At 39.0% G+C, this 19,801-nt stretch overlaps 1 long non-coding RNA gene across 2 annotated transcripts in view; it reads left to right on the top strand.

The window, feature by feature from the left end:
- The window catches only part of LOC132229234 (uncharacterized), a 488,618-nt gene extending 475,971 nt beyond the window's left edge, over positions 1-12,647 (top strand). For both annotated transcript variants that reach the window (XR_009451660.1, XR_009451659.1), the window contains exon 4: positions 11,515-12,647. This is a non-coding gene — a long non-coding RNA (uncharacterized LOC132229234). The remainder of the gene's footprint in view (positions 1-11,514) is intronic.
- Positions 12,648-19,801: the final 7,154 nt, after the last annotated feature.

The following is a 19,801-nucleotide window of genomic DNA, read 5'->3' on the forward strand; positions in this document are numbered from 1 at the left end:
GGGAAAAAACCACCTTTCATGAAATACATTGTTTTTGAGGGATGAAAAAAAAATCACATGTTATGTACAGTATTCCAAATACTTTGAACTGAGCACAGAGGGTGCCGAAACGGTGCTTAATTTATATTGCACCAGTGTAGCTGTTTGCATGCCAAAGGCACTTTTTTTTTCTTTCCAGTTCACTTTCCTGCTCTTCCTCCCAAATTCTAGAAAGATCTTGTTTAGAAATGTGTATCCCTACTTTTTCCTTTTGAGGATATTGATTTGATAATGAACAAACTGCAGAGGATATACCATTTAAGTAAGATGCACTTTTAATCACTGATCATTAAAATGGTTATGTTAAATATACTCAATTACATGCATGAGTTAACTCTAACAGTACTTTCTATTCTCCCAGCTGCTCACGTATTCCTTCACGATAGTCTGCGGTAGAAACTTGATTATGCTGAATTCATACATTTCGATGGATTTCATCAGCCTAATTAATGCCTCAGTGTGGTCCTGGGGTCTGAATGAACCCTTGACTACATTTGAGGTTAAAGGCAGTGCTGGAATGTAGAAGGTTTTTCTTTCTTAGTTACCCAGGAGGCACTTTACGATTCCACTAAGCAAGGTAGGTAGCGATTGTTAAACAGAGACTATGCAAAACAGGGAACCCGATCCCAGTGGCAGAAAAATGAGGCTAATTCTTCATCTTTCCTACCCCATCAATATTTTTGGATTCGATACACAATCTCCAAATAGTAAAAAGGAAAGCACCACCTCTCCTCCACACCTTAAAACTACACTGAAAAGGAAAACTTGAACTAGATTTACAACTGGTGGTGAAAGAGATTTCCATGAACTCATCCAGGCTGTCCCTGACCCCTTTCTTTCTCCTGCTCCCGTAACTTTCAGACGCACTGTCTCCGTCCACTTCCACTTTCATCTTTCCCAAGGAAGCACACGGGGCCAGTATTCAGGAGAAACTCCAGTCACTCCCCTCCTCACCCTTGTGGGTGACTGCATTCAGTCTTTTCAGGTGTAAATTAACATCTGAATACATCTCAACCTCACTGACCTTTACTGCCACCCCATCCCGCCTGCCTCTGCAGAGTGGCCGCTAATCTGCACCTCCAACGCAGGCAGGGCAGGCTGAGGTCGGATTTCCCAAACCCCACCCCCAGCACAAGCACCCAAAAGTGCTTACATTGCCTGTGACGGGAGTCCTGATATTTGCCCACGTCCAATGAAACACCTGTGGAAGAATATCAACTTAAGACATATTTTTCTTGGTGGTCAAGGGAAGAAGAGTACAGAAAGAGGAAGGAAAAAAAGAGAGATGGAGGCATCCTGGTTCGTTAAGAAATGTCCCTACTTGGGCCAGGTGAAACTTGAAACTTTTACCTCCTGTTGAGTTCCCAAAGACAAAGTGGTTACCCCACCCCCCCACCCCAGCCCACCTTGCAGAAACTCCCTCAAGCAGGGACTCCTGGGACCCAGATTCTGGTCGTTAAAGTAGCGGGGGGCAACCTCATGCCCTGACATTGATCTGATGGAACAGGAAGCGTTTCAGATCTATAACCAAATTACCACCTTGGAACTTTGTGCTTGTTATGCTAATGTAATGACTTTCTGCAGTAAGAGTATATTTCCAGGGTTGGAAATTAGCTTTTTAGAATGCTTTGTGTAATGACAGACATTAGACAGGAGAGACAAATGTGCCAGCAGTGGTGGCACAATACTCCTGGCAAACACCCTGGACTATTCCAACAGATAAATGGAGACCCAGAGATGTTTGTAAAATTAAGCTGAGAGCGGGCTGGGGGAACTGGGTGAGAAGCAGCTGCTGGCAGCCGGACCTTTGTGGGGAAGACACTCTGCCATCCTCGCCTGTTCTCTGAGACCTACCTGAGTAGCAGCCTAGTGCATTGCTTAGTCCCTGGGGGTGGATGCTTAGTGAGAAAGAAAAAAAAAAAGAGCGAAGAGAAGTGTTTCATAAATAGCCCTGCTCATGGTCTGTGAACCTAGCAGTTACCTTTAGCTCCTGGTTTGTGAACTCTTAAGTTTAGATTGCAGAGAGTAAGGGAGAAAAATACCTTCTGGGGGAGGAGGGGTACTGGCAGGTATATGCAATTTTAGAGAAAAATGAACAACTCTGATTATACAGCCATATGATGGAGTTGTCCAGTGCATCTCCTATGTCCAGTGTATTGTGTAATTAAGAATTCAGGCAAATCTGAAACTATTACAAAATAATGCTGTAAACTGTAACTGAAAAATTTTTGTTTAGGAATTCAGGCAAATCCTCGAATTTGTGGTATTGACCTCATGTGGTTTATGTCTTGGGAATCAAGGGTAAGATTGTTTAATGCACCATATTTATAAAAAATATAAGACTCTTCAGTGTGTAGGGCTGGGATGGGGTTAGTCATTTTCCATCATTGCAAACAAGGTCAATTCACACACTGATGAATTATCCAAGAAGAGAACTCTTTTCATCAGTTATCTGCCCTTGATGGACATAAGAGCAAAGTCACAGCCTGGCTATTGTGTGCCTGGTTCTGCCCCGCCCCCTCCCCTGCTCCTGCTGCCCCCTCATACCCTGGACAGTTACTTCGGAAATAAGTGACTTGGTTCCTGGATGCGTTTTCACCCCTTCTGCATGACACAGGTTCCACATGTCAACCTGCAGCTATGGAGAAGCCTGTGAACTATGATAACGGGTAAACTCCGCTGTGTTCACAGCCTTGTTTGGGGCTAGAGCAAGGTTGCCAAGACATAGTCTGAATGAGTTGGGGGCTTCTGAGATGTAAAATGAGGCCAGTTTGAAACGCTGGCACTGAATGCTGAGCTTTTTATAATAGCCCATGTTGTCTCATTTTCTTCTAGAGTTGAATAGGAGCAAAATACCTGGCTTGATGCAGTGGTTCTCTGATGACAAATGAACTAATTAGAGTTTCTTAGTGCAGCCTAAAGATCTCAGCGATGGTAGATGTGGGAAATGCAAGCTCCAACCACTTTAGTTTTAGGAAAGACAAGTTTGATGTGTCCATGCCTTAAAGTTACAAACTGAATTTGTCTCACCTAGCTTGCTACTGTACCCCCGCTATAATTTTTTGTATAGATGGGTCCGGCTAGGCCAAGGGTAACTAATATTTAATACATAGACTCACTGACAGAGCAAATTCATGAACCGGATTACCTTTCACCTTTGGTATGTAAATGATTGGTAGCCTGCCAAGGTCATGAGGCTTTTTAGCAAGGTTCTTCCGAGATAAATGAACACAATCTAATCTACCAAAAAAAGGTAGATTCTATAGTAGGTCTGCCCAGTATCATTCTTTTTAAAAAAAAAATGCCCCCGATGAAACAAGTCATTGAGTTAAAAGTACAGAATAGTGCACCATAGATAAAAGGGGAAAGAGAATACAGAGAAGGAAGCATTACTTCTTCATGCTCTGTACGATACGGCAGCATGTGTATGTGGCAAATTGTAGAGAAGGTTGAGAGCGCAACAAGAGACAGTGACACTGAGGCAGAGCAACAGCTTGCTGGAGGTTTACGGGGTCATGTTACTGGTGTTAAGGGGCCATTGACTGATCTACTTTTGAGCTCGAGGATTTATATACTGCAGAAATCCTGGTCGCATTGATGGGAATGGCCTAGGACTTCAAAGGGTTGGTTTTGAAATTGTTGGACATTTAGTTTCAACTCCAAAACCCAAATCTGAATTGCTTATTAGATTTGGGGAGGAAAAGGCCTAATTTGAAATTCTGTCATAACCTTTATGAGAGCTAACACATTTAGATGAACTTAGAAATAGCTTTGAATTCCAGCTCCCCGTACTGTTGTGATACTACTTGTTTATGGGAGGAAAAAGGGAGCGAGCACCTGGTCTCTAACCAGGAGCGAAGCCTATTTGCAATATCTCAGCAGATCTCAGCAGGTCGGTCCTCGACAGGTCGTAGAGACCGCGAACATTGAAGCTGGCTGGGTAGTTCTGGTCTCATGTCATCCAAACATCACATTTTTCAAACTCAGAAATGCCAGATCGAGTTATTTCTGTGGCAAAGGGTTGCTTAGGATCCGTGATAGCTGAATTTTTCCTATCGATTATATGACATTGCAGTTCATTTATAGAGTTCAGGGAAATGAGAAAAGCCTCTAGTTTAACAAGAAGACACTTAATTCAAGTGCTGTGTTGTATTTAAATGCAGAAATTAAATTCAAGTTGGAGAAAGTGGAAGAGTGAATTAAATTGTGAAGCCAAACATTTGTAGCTAAATCAACATCCCAGGAGGGCTGTGACTGATGATTTAGTGTGAAGCCTCGTGATTAGGTAACTGGATTTGTAAGACATGCAAGACGCCATATCTGACACAAAAAATTCATATTTAGATCAATGTATGTGTTTAAAGTCGTTCCTAAGCATGGAACAGAGTTTGGAACCTCGGAACCTCAGAGGGAAGGCTGGGGAGAATGACTGGGTGGGAGGTAATCAACCAAAGACCTTGTATGCATATATGCATAATCCACGGAAGCAGACAATAGGGTGGGGAAGGTCTGGGGGAGGGCCTGGCAGGGGTTAATGGGGAAAAACAGGAGACATAGACATATGTAATACTTTCAACAGTAAAGATTAAAAAATAAAATAAATAAAATAATAAAGTTGTACCTCAATTTAAAACAGAGAACCAAAATGTAAAAAACAAATCAATGGTCACTCTTGTGAATGTGGGGAGGGAGAAGGGGAGGGAAGGGGGCGGGGCTGTTTATAGAGGTGCTAACCTGCGAATACTTTGAGAGGTCTTTTTCAGATTTATCAAGTTCTGAAATTATTTAATATGCATGCATGCTTCTAAAGCAGCGGTTCTCAACCTGTGGGTCGCGACCCCTTTGGGGGTCGAAGGACCCTTTCACAGGGGTCGCCTAAATACATCCTGCATATCAGATATTTACATTACGATTCATAACAGTAGCAACATTACAGTTATGAAGTAGCAACGAAAATCATTTTATGGTTGGGGGTCACCACAACATGAGGAACTGTATTAAAGGGTCTCAGTATTAGGAAGGTTGAGAACCACTTTAAAAAGCATCTGCAGGTAAAAAAGAAATCATTATTATTTATTTTGAGCATCAAATCCTAATAATCTTCTGTGTCGCAGGATACAGACAGGCATGCAGAAGTAACTAGATGCCCAACACATGCCAAGGTCTTGTGGGCCCATGATTTCAAACAAACAAAAAATTTGGGTACCATGACTAAATCAAGGGCACTCCAGCCTATATACAGGCCACCCAAAAGGGTTAATTGGAGAACCAGGAAGAGAGAGGCTCCTAGGTGCAGTCGGTGTGACAGGAAGAAAGAGGCTGGTAGGCACCCTGCAGTGCCCCCACTGTGCGCATTCCCCTTGGGGGCAGGTTGTGGCTTGGGGGGGCACCACTGAGAAGGCCCTGCCCACCCCTTCTGGCATCTGCTTCTTCATTGCCTGCAAGCCACCCAGCATGTGGAAGGCTGGGACCTTGACAATGTCAGCCAGAATTTGTCGCAGGCAATAACTTTTTGTGAAGTGTTGCTCTGGGGCACCTGCCTTTAGGAGGCTGGCATTATCCTGTGGCTTCTCATTTAGACGCGGCCCAGGTAGGCAGAAGAAGGAAAAGGGACGTGAACCCAACCTCAGTGACCACACAAGCCATGGAGACCCAGTGGAGAAACTGGATCCTTCTCCAGCAAAACTCTCCCTTCCTTTTGAGGTCCTTCACAGCCTCGTTGCCCAGGGTGCTGTCCCTCGTGGGTGAGACACGTAGGGGAGAGGGCTTCCATAGTCCCCCTTCCTGTCACACAGACTGCACCCCATAGCCTCATCCCTCACCCTGAAGTTTTAAGTTTTGCTCTGGTTGTTTTTGTTTGTTTGTTTTTTTGCCCCTTTAAAAATATATATATATATATATATTTGTGGGTGTCAATGATTCTTAAATGCCCAGGGCCAGGACCCGCGCTCTAAGGTTGAAACCTTCACCTTTTTGCTCCTCCTTTTCTCTTCTTGTTGGATGGTGGGTGTGCTGCCCAAGAGACTGGCCTGCCCCTGGGAGGGAGCAGCTGGGGCAGCTGCCCGGGAGCAGCTGCTGTGTCTCAATCCTCTCTTCTGACAGTCATTAAAATTCAATTTCAAATCTCCTGTCTTTAACAATTTCCTAAGGAGCGTATGAAAAGTGCCCGAAGGGTGAGCCTTTTTGCAAGTGGCGGTGGCTTGGCAGCAGGCAGGCACTGGTCAAGTTGCCCCTGGCTGTGTCCTTGTAGGTGCACAGAGTGAGTGGTTAAGTGTCTAAATCCAAGTGCTGTGTCTACCTGGACTGAGGGAACTGCTCTGTGGAAGTCTGAAGGCAGACGAAGAAGCAACCAGCTTTTCCCTCATCCACACTGTCCGGAATGGAGGACAGCCTACCTGATCCTGGGGGTGGAGCTCAGAACCAGGCAAAAAGTTCTTACTCCTCATTCATTCATTCATTCATTCATGATATAGTTGATCCAAGCGATCTTTTTGCTGTTTGTTTTATTAATCCTCCCCTGAAGATATTTTTTCCATTGACTTTTAGAGATAGTGGAAGGAAGGGGGAGAGACAGAGAGAAACATTGATGTGAGAGGCACACATCCATTGGTTGCCTCCCATAACCAGGGCCGGGGTTGGAGCCTGCCATCGAAGTACATGCCCTTGACCAGAATCGAACCTTCAGTCCACAGGCTGATGCTCTATCCACTGAGCCAAACTGGCTAGGGCTAGTTCTCACCTCTTTAGCCTCACCATTCCTCACTTACTTTGTCTACCTTTCAGCTCACTGGCCTCTCCTCCTGGATTCCAAAAAGAAAAATATTTGTGCATCAGAAAGTTCCCTTCCCAAGAAGCTTCCCTTAATAGCTTTCTCCTTTAGGTAGAGAAATCTGCTTCTGGGTCAAGGGGAGGCCGCTACGGTGTTTTTGAGAAATAGAACAATGCACGCACATCCCACGTGGGGTAGGTTGCTGAGTTTCATCAGGAGCTTTGACAAGAGTTGCCAAGCAAACATTCTTCAGTCCCAGCCTCCGAGCAGTTTTTCATTCCCTGCTCCAAAAAGTTAGCAGGTGATTAGTACCAAAAATGCCTCCCTTAACTAACACCCAGTGGAATCTATGGAAAGGACATAGCATTTCTTTGAAATTCTAGATGGGAGTTAAGGACTACCTGACTCCAATTGCCTTCACCTCTTAATCACATATCTTCCTAAACACCAGCCTCCTTCCCTATAAAACCATTGGCCCCTCAGCATACCTAATACTTTTCTCCTCCCTTTAGATTCTTATCCCTTACTCCCCCCACCCCCTAAACCAAATTCTCAGAATTAAATTATGATCTTCTCCCAAATGACATGACAAGCTAGAAGGGCAATCTGAGGACCGCTCTGAAAATACATGATATAGAAAGTAAATGTTAAAGCTGAATTGCAGTTGGCAAGTGGCGGTTTGAGGCATCAGCAATGAATTCCACTTTTTCTACAGGTTTTTTTTCCCCTTTTACTTCATTTTTAGTATCTATTGATTCTAATAGATAGAAGTAAAACAAAAAATAAATAAATGAGAGAAATGCTAAAGAAAACCCAGATTAAGCTCCTTCTGGACTGGCAACCATGGTAACTTCTATAGCTCAGGGTGATTTGGACAGACCCTTTCATACCGCTGGAAACATAGAAGGACTAACACCAAACCCTGCTTCTCCGTATTTAATTACAAACTTGGCAGAGTGGAGACTCAGTACCGATTAAAAGAAAATCAATCAGTGCTTATTAGCCATAACAAGTCAATAAAAACAGTCAGCTGGAGAAGTAATATTAAGAACACACTCTTTTTTTTTTCTTTTTGTTGATTTCAGAGAGAGAGATAGAAGCATCGATGATGAGAAAGAATCATTGACTGGCTGCCTCCTGCACGCCCCCAACTGGGGACCAAGCCTGAAACCTGGGCATGTGCCCCTGACCAGAATTGAACCTGGGACCCTTCGTTCCACAGTCCGACGCTCTATCCACTGAGCCAAACCAGCTGGGGCAACAGCACACTTGTTACCATCAGACATAAGCCCCTGAGAATTTTTAAGCTTCCGCAGCACATATTATTTTATTGTTTCACTGCCTGATTTGGAGGAGTGTCTGCTTGGGCGATACCTAAAGTTGTTTCCTGGAAGTGCAACTTGAATGAGTTTTACAATCATTTTATATTGTGGTTCCAGAATAACTCTGTCCCCAAGGTTTTGAATGTGTCTGCTGGTGTGGGCTTTTCATTGCTTTGCCCAGTGAGGAGGGCCTCATATTGTACTGGAGAACACACTGGGCTAGAAATGTGAGGCAGGATCTAGGTTCCAGGGAAGGTGTGTAATTAATAGTGCGAATGTTAGGCAGTTCATGTTTCTGGGCTTCAGATTTCCCGTATGTAAAGAGAAAAGACTAGACCATCTCCTGGGCCCTCCCAGTCCCTACATCCTGTAGTTCTATATATATAACATACTTGTAAATTTTCAACATTAGAGAAGAAGCAGATCTATGAGTTACTGAATAAAATATCTATTTATTTTCTAGTTCTTTCAGTAAAAGTTTACGCAGAAGACTGACAAATGTTTTTTGGTCTTTTCCTGGGAGAGATCCTAAATTTGACTAGAGGAAACCAAGCTAAGAGACTTGGCCTTCTGTTCTTGAGGACAAATAAACCATTGTCTTACACTTGAACTTCTTTTCCTTTTCAGATCCAACTTAGACATAATGTTTCACTCAAGATCAGGCTTGTGGTTTTAGGAGATTCTGGTCTGGCCTGCCTCATTTTAAGACTTCTATCATCTCTGTTCAAAACCTGAGGAGCACCTCATTTCCTGTTTGAGAGTTCCTTGGGCTTTGCCAGCCCCCAGCCAGGCCTTGCCAAGAGTTCCGGCTGGGAAGGACAGTCTGAGTTCATGGTAGAGAACAAGCCGGGACCACAGTTGTAGTGACTCACCAACCTGGTTGCCCACTTTGCAATGGCACGGGCCACACTGTCAAATAGAAAGACCTGCGTTTTAGCAAAGTGCAGTCGGATCCCAGGGCAAAATCATCTCAGCCTCTATCTCTGATCTTCCCTTTCACTGGCTGTTTTGGACACAAGACAAGAAAGGAAAATATATCCTGGATTATGTTTTGTTTTAAGATTAATGAACAGGTCCTTGGTTTTATGTCCATTATGTTCTAGGAATTTAGTGGTGATTACAAGTCAGTGAACATAGGTCACAGCAAAATGAACATTCAAGATTAGGTGAAAACATTCCTCTGAAATGTCAGTATTCATTTTTGGAGTGTCAGTTGCTACATTTCTGTAATTCATCATTTTTTTTTCTTGGCTTAGAGTCAAGATGAGAAATGATATTTAGACCAAAGACATTGTTTTGTTATATAGCCACTGCTTTTTAAAATGCAAATACACTCTTTTCCTCTCTCTCTCTCTCTCTCTCTCTCTCTCTCTCTCTCTCTCTCAAACACACAGCACCCAAATTCTAGAGAAAGTCCTTTCAAGACTTACAGGAGAAAATTAACCAAGGTTAGAGCAATGGCAACACTAAAAGGCAATGATTTCACTTTATAAAAAGTCTTATACAATACACAGGTGTTTTGAAAGCATGTATTATGATTAAAGACTATTACATTTCTAAATTAATACAATTCTTGTCTATTTTCAAATCATATATAGGAACCATTTCAAAGTATTTTATATTACAATCAGTGACCTAAACCCAACTAGTACAAGTTTATAATGTGCATAGGTTTACCCCATAGAGAATTAAATTTTAAATTATAAGTCTTGTCCTAAAGTTGTGGAACTTTAGCTTTTGGTATTAACACGGAAGAATATTCAATGGCTATTTTAGCTTTAATGTGCACTGAAATGAAGTGCACATGGTATTTTTTTCCTCCAAGTGTTCTTTTGTTAAATATGGAATATTTTTAGCATTTTGTTTCTAATGTATACATTATTTTTATTAGGTCATTTGGTAAAAGATACAATATGTAATAATAATGGCCTCTTGCTTTTTCCCTAATTTTATTATTTCAAGTCAAACAAAAATGGATACTTTTCTCTTGGGGAAAATGAATATGAGGGTGTTGGATGCAAAAATGATTATTTAGTTAGAGAATTTTTCCCTAACAGATTAGCATTTTTGATGGATCGTATTTCAAAGCTGATTATTCTCAAAGAAAAGCAGAGCGATATTAGAATTTCCAAGTATATTGCGTTGTTTAAAAAGTATTTTAATACATTATTCAAATTGTTGTCAGTTATTGGTTTTAAAAAAGCAGTATCTGTTGCAAATGTGAAATTTTGCTGTTGCACCTTACCAACTCTAGTTTCTTTAGGATAAAAGTGGAAATTATTAATATCAAAGACACAATTTAGAGCTCTGTCAATTTTTTTTTTAACTTTAACTGTGATAGGCATCTCTGCAAGGTGGGTTTTACATATTTTTTTCCTAATTTTTTTTTTCCTCCTTTCAGTAAGAAGGATAAGCTTTTAGAGTACCCAGTCACCGTGGTAACTGCCAAAAAAATTCTCCTGAAGTTTGAAGAGGTCAGCTAACAGGGTCAACAGCTCTGGCCTCTCTCTGCGCTTGGTCTAGCATGCCCCAGCCTGCGGTTGGAGTGTCAGACCAGCTCTGACCCTGGGAGGTGGGCTTCTCCGGCTCTGATATAAATTTTTTGAGTCAGTTCATGGCCTGGACTCTCCAGGTGGCCTCCAAAATCGATTTTGACCCCCTGACCCTGTCTCACGGAGGCATTGCATTCACCCTAAGTAAGGATTTAGCCAGGAATGACAGCTTTCCACTGAGCGTTATTGGGGACAGTATAAACAGTTTGGAAAGCAAGTAAGGAGGTGTGAGTGCTAGAAATCATTAAAAGCACATTAAAAAACACTTTAAAGAAAATTCTCTTTGTGAAAAAAAATGTATAAAATGTATATTTGGTACATAATTCTTATTAGACTTGTAGGATTTAAAAAATCAAAGAATAGTTTTGAATATACTTAGCAAACACACACAACTTTATCTTTTTATATACTTTGTTACAAATATGCAAATAAGATAGTCTGAAGCAACAAAATAGGTACAACAGGGATGTGACATGTACAGAAAAGGCAAGTTAGTTATTAAAATAATATACTTTTTAGTATTTTAAATACTAAAATTTGTGTGTTGAAATGTTTAAAATGGGAGAATAAGGAACCTTAAAAAACAACAACATCCAGTTTGGAATGAAAATAAGCTTGTGCTGTGTTTACTTTGTAAACTAGCCAATGAACTCCTTTGTATACAAATGAGATAAAAATTATAAATATGAAAAGTTAGACCTTGTATAGAGCTAAAGAAGAGAAAACAGGAAATTAAAAGTCTCTGAATTAACTTGGAAAATAAAATTAATGTAGATAAATCATCAGTGACTCTTTTTTCCTTCCTTCTTCCTTCCTTCCTTTTTTTTTCCAGGATGCCACTCTGAATGTTTTATTTCCTCCAGGGAAGTAGAGTTCGCTCTGAGAGCTCTAGCCTGTGAACTCCGTATGTAAATGTGGTCATCAAGCAAGACTGAACTACCAAGAGGGAAGATTTTCAATGTTTCGCTTTCTTAAAACCCTTCACAGCATCCTTCCTCCAGTGGAACTTTACTCAAAGTTTCCCCCTTCCCAGAACTGGTGAAAATGGCTCCAAAGCAACAGTGCAATAGCTCAACCAATTGTACTACGAAGCTGTTGAGATGACATTTTATCAGAATCTTTTGTCAAAATTAGATTTTAAGTAGGGGTGAGAGTCCTTTGGGAAGAGGGGACCAGAGAGAGTAGAAGCGGGAGGGGGAACCAAGCTGTTCATATAAGTATATATACTCTTTCTGTGTGAAGGCCTCTGTGTCTTGGCTTCTCACTATGTTAAATCCCTATTATAAAACTTATCTTCACAAAGCCTATTATAGTATTCTGAGAACAAATTGGACCATGAATAACTGAGTTGGAAGTGTAGATTATTTTCTACTCAGGGAAAGTTAGAGATGACAACAGCTTAACTAAAAGAATAGTGATTAATCTTAAATAGATGGATTTCAAAGTTTCTCTCTTGATAAAGAATACCTTTGATATTTCCCCTCTTCACACTCAAGTTTCCAGTTTCTTTGTGCTAAGAATTGTCCTAGTGATTACACTGTCCACCCTCATACAGCACGGCTCTAACAGTAGATCGTTTCCTCTCACATTGTTAATCTGTCAGAGAGGTGGCCAGAATGACACTCTACTTCCTAGAGGTTAAATATATGGTTCCAAAGTGAAACCTGTGCTTAGATGTCAGACTTACGCTTAGGAATGACATCTTACATAATCATGATTCTCAATTAGATAAAGTTGTTATTTTTTTAATCTTAAATTTTTTTTTACTACCCTATAGCTTATAAAGCACTTCTCAGCTCATAATTTTGTTGGATCCATAGAATAATGTTGCAAAGTAAATATCATTCATTTCATTTTACCAATGAAAAAGCTGAGTTATTTGCATATTGTGACCTGGCTGATAAAATAAAGAACTGGAACACCAACTCAGATTTTATAAAGCTTCTATTTCAAGTGTTTAACCTATGACAATAGTCTTTAAAATTATTTTTGTGTGTATTACATCCCTGAAAATGAAGATTTTGTATTAAAAAGCAAAAGTCTTTATATTTCACAGACAAAAATGTTAAAAGACACAACTGAAAAAAATTCTATTACTTTAAAAGTGAATTTTGCCAACTATTATTTTCCTTTGTGTGTATGTATGTATATATATTCTTTTATAGTTGAAGATCTTAATTTCTAAAAGTCAAATATGGCCAGCCCTATATACATTAACTAACCACCTGGAACTTTTTTTTTTTTAATATATTTTATTGATTTTTTACAGAGAGGAAGGGAGAGAGATAGAGAGTTAGAAACATCGATGAGAGAGAAACATCAATCAGCTGCCTCCTGCACACCTCCTACTGGGGATGTGCCCGCAACCAAGATACATGCCCTTGACCGGAATCGAACCTGGGACCTTACAGTCCACAGGCCGATGCTCTATCCACTGAGCCAAACTGGTCAGGGCGGCCACCTGGAACTTTTTTAAATGTACATGAAAACTGTAGATTATATGTTTCAAAATAAAATATAACAATAAATAGTCCTTTGAAGCAGGTTCAGCATGTTAAGTAATTATTTGAGAACATGCAATTGATTATTAGAGAGTGCAATGGTTGAGATTTTCCTTTTAGTGTTTTTTCCCCAGCTATATTGAAGCATAATTGGGAAACAAAATAGTAAGATATTTAAAGTGTACATCATTTTGATTTAATACTCATATATATTGTGAAAACACTTCTCCCATGTAGTTAATTAACCCACCCATCACTTTTATTTTGTGTGTGTGTGAGAGAGAGAGAGAGAGAGAGAGAGAGAAAACATTTAAGTTCTACTCTCAACAAATTTCAATTTTTTAACATAGAGTTATCAACTATAGTCATCATGTTTTAATTTAGATCCTCAGACTTTACTCATCTTATAGCTGAAAGTTTGTACTCTTCCTAATTTTCTCACTCCCCAGCTCCTGCCCTACTAGTTTTTAGGCTGGTATCTCTTCACATCTTAACAAGTTTGGATAAACAAAGTTGTATAAAACTACTTTTGCTTCTCTTGGGCTTTTACTCTCCATATTAAAATAAAGTTTGCAAAATTCTCTAAAAAGGTTTAGTTAACTTGATATTGACATAATCTATGTAACCATACAGAAATCAAGAAATACAAAAGATAACACCATGTGATTCTCTTTTGTTTCTAATTATGTTGTTTTAATTATGTAATGTAGGTAGTGTGGCTGTTAATGTGGAAATTCTAAGCTTTTTATTCTTAAATTGTATACAATTAAATTAGTCATTTTATATATAGTAAAATTAAGGCTTTTGCCCCTGAAGTATGCTGGCAGCCAGACAAATCCCGTCAAGCTTGTTAGGATTAGAGAAAAATGAAAGAGTCTAGAAAAGTCAACTGCTCTGGTTGGAAGTTGCATTTGTGAGGTTGTATCAATAGTGGCATATATTTTAACAATTTTTTGTGCTAAAGTTTTTCAATTACAATATGACATTAGACTGAGATTGTTGATTTTGATTTGGACGTAAATGATCAAGCCCAAAATTCAAACGTCTAAGTGTAGTGATGGCGAACCTTCTGAGCTCGGTGTGTCAGCATTTTGAAAAACCCTAACTTAACTCTGGTGCTGTGTCACATATAGAAATTTTTTGATATTTGCAACCATAGTAAAACAAAGATTTATATTTTTGATATTTATTTTATATATTTAAATGCCATTTAACAAAGAAAAATCAACCAAAAAAATGAGTTCATGTGTTACCTCTGACACGCGTGTCATAGGTTCGCCATCACTGGTCTAGTGTCTTCTCTACTAATTTGCAAATTAAGAAATGCAGAGCCCTGGCTGGGTAGCTCAGGTGGATCAAGTGCCATCCGGATCTGCCGAGTTTGTGGGTTTGCTTTCCAGTCAGGGCTAATACAAGAAGCAACCAATGAATGCATAAATACGTAGAACAACAAATCAATGTCCTCTCTCTCTCTTTCTCATCAATTAAAAATAAATTAAGAAATGCGAAAATAAGGACTTATATTAACATTGATATGTTTGTTTAGATGCTCTGAAATTTTTAAGTTTATTATTTTTACTACTTACCCCATTCATTTTGTTCAAGTTGTTTTTTGTTGTTGTGGGTTTTGTTGCTTTGTTTAAGATATTTTATTGATTTTTAGAGAGAGGGAGGGAGAGAGAGAGAGACATGGATGTGAGAGTAAAACATCAATCAGCTGCCTCTTTCATGCCCCAGATCTCATAACCTGGACATGTACCCCAACCAGGAATTGAACCAGCAACCCTTCAGTGCACGAGACAACGCTCAAACAACTGTGCCATACCAGCCAGGGCCATGTATGTTTTAGTAGCTGCTAAATGTTCCACCTTTTCTCCCTTTATTTCATTCTTTCTTCTTTACTTCTCTTCCCTCCGTCATCTCTTCCTTCCATCCTTCCTTCCCTCCTTTTCTCCTTCCTCTCCTTCCTGAGATTTTAGGTAGTTTTTTTTTTTTTAATTTAGAACATCTTGAGTAAAAGGATTTATCTAATGCAATATATTATGGTAAACTGATTTGCTACACAACAAAACACTCCAGTTAAACTTAAAACAAGTCAGAGAACCCGCAAGTATAATATTAAGACTTCTCGACAACCAAAACCCAATTCTGAAGGATCAACTTTTTTTAATTTAAATTTTTAAAATTTATTTTCTTTTAATTTTTTCCATCATCATTTACTCCCCCCTATACTCTCAGGATCAACTTTTAATGTAATATATTCTGGCAATTTCCCTTTTGCTGTCTTTATAGTCTTTATAAGTCATCTAAACTATTGGTTATTTTTCATGTAACCATATCATGTTGTGCAAGAAGAAAAAGAAGAGGAGGAGGAGCAGGAAGAAGAAGAGAAATTATTTCAGAAATCCGAAAAGAAATGTTGTCAAATTGCTACATATAACTTGTATGTAAGTACATGGAAGCATCATGCTAGCGCTGGAAAGGATAAAGATCAGTGATTCTTCATTTGTCTTTTAAGTCACACCTGCCCAATATATTGTCATATCAAAGATATTTTCTCACCCTACCTGGTTTGCTCAGTGGATAGAGCGTTGGCCTATGGACTGAAAGGTCCCAGGTTTGATTCCAGTCAAGGGCACATGCCTGGGTTGTAAGCTTAATCTCCAGTGTGGGGCATGTAGGAGGCAACCGGTCAATGATTCTCTCTCATCATTGATGTTTCTGTCTCTCTCTCCCTTTCCCTTCCTCTCTGAAATCAATTTTTTTAAAAAGTTATCCCTTAAAGCCCTAACTGGTTTGGCTCAATGGATAGAGCATGGGCCTGCGGACTGAAGGGTCCTGGGTTCGATTCCAGTCAAGGGCATGTACCTTGGTTGCAGGCACATCCCCAGAAGGGGGTGTGCAGGAGGCAGCTGATCGATGTTTCTAACTCTCTATCCCTCTCCTTCCTCTCTGTAAAAAATCAATAAAATATATATTTTAAAAAAAAGTTATCCCTTAAAAAACAAACAAACAAAAACAAAGATATTTTCTCTCTCTCTCTCCTGAAGCTATTATCAGTGTGAACCAATTACTATAAATTTGGCAAAATAGAATTTTAAATAGTACAAGAATTTTTCTTAATGAAGTTTTTAAGTAAGTCAACCATGCATAAAAATATTTTGTATTCTTTTGAAAGGAAAAGTATATATCCATGTCTATTTAGGAAATCACAATGCATAGTGAAAAATTTAGTCAACTATTTGGGTATTAGTTTCTATAATACTAGATTTTTTTATGTCTCTCAATCTTGTGAATATATCTAGTATATTTGAGTGCTGATAGATACATTTCATGATTACAGGACTTAATATACTAGAGAAACCAAAAGTTGTGTTGAGTATTGTTGGTAATTGTCGAATGAGCACAATTGGCTACCTCAATAGTAGGTATGAGGCATTCCTCCAGTTTCTACAAAGATGAAAAGACTAAATCCCTGCCATCCTGGAATTTTGTGCTAGGTGTTAGGAGGAAGTAGAGATTGGAATTAAAAAATACAAAAAGATTTGAGATTTGGACCCAGCTCCTCAGGAAAGAGAAATTAGCATGTACACAAGTGTCTCTTCAGAATAAACTCTGGTAAAGGTATGAACGAATAGCTAGGAAAATATGGAATAGCCTGGAGAAGCTTGTTGGAGAAAGTAAGACTTGAAGAATGGATAGGACTCTGATAGACACATATGGGACCATATTCCAGATGGAAGGGAAAGGTAGAGAAGTGAAATTGTATAGTGTACCATCGAAAATTATTTAATGGACTTAAAAGGAAGTTTCTAGAATAACACAAAATGAGGCCTAACGTTGTCCATTTTAATAGGCAATCAATAACTTTATTCATTCAGGAAATACTGTCATCATAAGTGCCATGAGAATATTTTACTAGTAATAAAAACACTTCTTTTAAAGATAGTTAAAATTCAATAAAGAGAAAAGTAAGTGTGAGAAATGTAGTGTTTCTCATACTAGATTATTCCTGGATCTGGGTACCTCTGTGTTTCTCAGTACCTTCATCTAGATATCTATTTCTCATATTTATTAAATAACATTTCAAATATTAAAATGAAGACTTATGGAAAATCAGTCATTTTTTTTCAAAGATAACTCATGGGTCGCTTCTTTCTTTTTTTCCCTTCTTTTTATTCATGAGTCACTTCTTATGTATCACTTGCTCTCAGAGTTTCAAATAACGACTGCATCTTAAAAAATGTACTTTTAAGTGAATGGAAAATGTCAGTTTTAAATTCTGCCATTCAGACATTCTACATTTGTGCTTATGCAAGTGAATGAAAATCTAGAAATATATTTAAAAGCCCACAGAGATATCCTGAAATCAGAAATTATCAGCCAACTATATGAACGACCTCAGACTTTCCTATAAGAAGATATTAAAAGGCAAATAAACCGGGAATAAAGGCACACTAAGTAAATTCTAGCAGCATCAGAGTCATCCTGTAATAATCAAAATAGTAAACTCGTACAAAAGTTTTTGGTGATGTAGAGCATGAGAGTCCAGCGATAGTGTTTGTTCTGAGTGTCAATCTTCCTAATATGAAACCTCAAGCCAAGTGGACACTAAATCCTAGCTCTAAAGCTCAGAAATCCAGGCCCCAGGAATATTTTACAGGGGGAATGGTTTGAAATGTCTTGAACACCAAATTAGAGTGAAATATGAGCAAATAATGTGGATGGATGGGAGTGTTTGCAAGGGTAAAAGAAACACTCATTCTTATCTGTGGCTGGTTAAGCATGTTGGATAAAGCACTGGTTAGCTGTCTGGAACCGTATCTTTAATTTCAGTTTAACTTTCTTCTGTTACATAGTCTCAAACTGTAGCCCTGACCTAATAGAAGTCTTTCAATTATAGGTTCTTTTCAGTAAATAAATAAAACTTTTGAGTGCTCATGGAGATACTGTAGGTGTTATTGAAAGAGAAAGGTGTTAAAATTAAAAGGAAAAGATGTCATGCCTTCTGCTCTCAAAGATAAGAGCAATATTCATATTTAAGGCTCCACCCAAAGTAAATTATTGACATTGCTTTCAGCACCCACTTAAGGACAACTCATTTTTAAAGCTTTTCCTTTATAACTCTTGGAGCTGGATATCAGATATCCCCAGCACCAGTGACTATGGCACTGCAAACAATACAAAAGTTTATAGAAGCAGAAGTGAAAGTGATATGCAGAATAAAAAGAGAAAGTGCTCTTTATCACTTCCCCAGAAGTATGTATCCTTCCAGATCTCAGATAAAAAGAAAGATGTATAGGTAGATGGAATGATAGATAGATAGATAGATAGATAGATAGATAGATAGATAGATAGATAGATAGAAGAATATATAATAGTTAAGAACATAGACTCTGAGCCCGGCCAGTATGCCCAGTGGTTTAGCGTCCACCTATGAACCAGGAGGTCACAGTTCAATTCCCAGTCAGGGCACATGTCCGGGCTGCAGGCTCAGTCTCCAGTGTGGGGTGTGCAGGAGGCAGTGGATCAATGATTCTCTCTCATTGTTGATGTTTCTATCTCTTTCTCCCTCTCCCTTCCTCTCTGAAATCAATAAAAATATATTTTTTAAAACAAAAACAAAAACATATACTCTGAATCTAGACAGTGAGAGTTTGAGTCCCAGTCTCTACTACTTACCACATGTATGTTCTCAGTTTTCTGTTTTATAAAAGTGGGCGTGATGCAGTACTATCTCATTGGGTTATTGTAAGGATTAAGTGAGTCTGTATGTGAACTGCTTAGAGCAGTGCTTGGCACAGAGTAAGCATTTTATAAGGGTTAGCTACTCTTCTTATGAATGCACATATATACTTTTTTAAACAAATGAGGTTTTACTATATGTATTTCCTCACTTCGTAATATGTCTGGGAAACATACTTATAACACAGATAGGTCTATCTCACTCTGTAACTGCCGCATCATATCCCACAGCAGAGTTGGGTCTGAATGTCTTTAACCAGTCTCCTGTTGGTCATTTAGGTTGTTTCCAGGTGTTTCCGCTTCAAAGCAAATGCCAATGTCTTATCCTTGAATATAAAACAAGGCTTGCAGAAGGGACAGGCATGTAATATATACCCATTTTATAAATGATCAAAATGAAGCTCAGAGGAGTTTCATGACTCGCACAAGGTCATTAGCTAGTAAGTAGCAGTTCAGAGAACTAGTTTAACACTGTCCTACCTCAGATTTTCCCATTTGATGTAGAATAGCTTTACAAATACAGCGGTCCTTATGTCATGTGTCCACGACAAGACTTTTCTGCTTTCTGAAATAAGCATTAGGCAACTACATGTTTATGTGCATCCAAAGGGGGCATAGGTCAAGAGATACCAAGAAATACACTAAAAGATGAAGTAAAATAGTAAGCCTGGCACTGTCCTAGGTATTAAAGAGACTATTAAAATCATGACACCAATCTTAAATGCTTAAGTGGTTTGACCTCAGGATACATAATACATGGTGGTAGAAGGAGGAATAGGGAGGATGACGTGCTATTTGGCTATGTAGGAGGCTATTACTTGAAAAACTGCCATGTTTGACTTTTGGTCTTCCTAGATGGTACACCCTTGATTA

Source organism: Myotis daubentonii, chromosome 3, assembly GCF_963259705.1.
Source record: "Myotis daubentonii chromosome 3, mMyoDau2.1, whole genome shotgun sequence".
Classification (NCBI taxonomy): Eukaryota; Metazoa; Chordata; class Mammalia; order Chiroptera; family Vespertilionidae; genus Myotis; species Myotis daubentonii.